At 39.3% G+C, this 1,533-nt stretch overlaps 1 non-coding gene across 1 annotated transcript; it reads left to right on the top strand.

Annotated features, from left to right (window-relative positions):
• The first annotated feature begins 840 nt into the window (after nt 1–840).
• Nucleotides 841–963, top strand: SARC_r3. Its single transcript, XR_001335635.1, has one exon. It is a non-coding gene; the product is annotated as a 5S ribosomal RNA (ribosomal RNA).
• Nucleotides 964–1,533: the final 570 nt, after the last annotated feature.

Below are 1,533 nucleotides of genomic sequence, written 5' to 3' on the forward strand. Positions count from 1 at the left end.
TTATATTTAATCTTTAAGATACTGCACATATACATACGTTGAACTTCGCTGTGCTCTATACGTGGGCGCCTCTCATTAATACTAAGCCATGTTCATTCTGATTCAATCGTTGGAGAGTCAAGTCAGCCTCCATTGATCTAATCCAAACTCTCTTACACATCAACGGCCGTCTGACCCTGACGAATTTCGCTACGGAACTAACACAGAAATCTATTGACACTTAAACTTGTACTCTAGAACACTACCACATATACTAGCACGATAATAAAATATTACATTCCTGCTTGCACCGTTTCGTGCAGCGTAAATTTCTGTAAAGTCCACCGTTCCCTCGTGTACAGGATTTAGTTGTTGTTTGTATGTATATACTGTATTAACTGTAAGGCGCTCCAGCCCCAGGAGTACCGAAATACACGCAAGCTTCTCCTCCAGCAGGATGGACTTGACAAAATGATGCGTCAATAAATAATAATGTTAGTGTCAGCGTTCAGCTATATAATAAGCGTCGGCCGTCAACAAGATGGCCATGATAAAGAATGTTGGCCTCCAGAAGGCCCCAGAAAATAGTGAGCATCTCCACCACCTCCCCACCCCCACGGAAAAAAAAGAAGGAAGGGTGCACCTGAAAGAAATGATGTTGGGACCGGCTAAATATAACAATTTGAGTCATGGCTGCTCATGCCAAGGTGCGATGCCTAATTAGGCCGAAAAGTGCTGAAATATGCAATTTTCGTAGCCTTCTAAATGAAACACAATTTTATAGATTTCAAGCTATAAGCACCTATATGTTAATTTTTCAAAATATATATATATACTGAATACGAATACTAGATTCCGCCTACGGCCATATCCAGCAAAAAAAATTACCTGGTCCCGTTCGATCCCGGAAGTCAAACTGCTGCGAGCGTGGTCAGTACAGTACTGCGGTGGGGGACCACGCGGGAATACTACGTGCCGTAGGCATTTTATATTAATATTTTTATATTTTTGTTTTCTGGTTTTTATGTATTTGATAACTGGAGCAACCCAGCATTGTTTTACCTAAACATAGTTTGTTTTTCAACTATACATTTGCATACTGATATACAATAAACAGCAGGGTTTTACAGAAGGGGTTTTTTTTCGATCGGAATGGGCCGCAATGACTTAATTTATTATAATAAATCGGACACTTGCACACAATCATACGACATTTGATCGTATCCACACTATGAAATCCCCGAAGGAAGCAGATACAAAAATAAAAAAAGGATCGGAAATGAAGTATAGAATGCATCAAAATTATTAGTTATCACACGGCACATATTTCGATTTAGCGAAAATTTGCAACATTCGAGTGATTTGCATAATGATGGCAAGTGAAAACAACTGTTCATATCGCAATAATTCAATGACAACCCGTGGACATGTTGTGATATTTCAACAAACATTGGCATTCAAGTGTTTTCCTTAGTCCTGTAAATGAAACTTGAGTGCCCATAGTTCTCGAACATCCCTGTAAATGAAACCTAAGTGTCCATACATCCACACACA

The sequence above is a fragment of the Sphaeroforma arctica genome, assembly GCF_001186125.1.
Source record: "Sphaeroforma arctica JP610 unplaced genomic scaffold supercont1.999, whole genome shotgun sequence".
Lineage (NCBI taxonomy): Eukaryota > Ichthyosporea > Ichthyophonida > Sphaeroforma > Sphaeroforma arctica.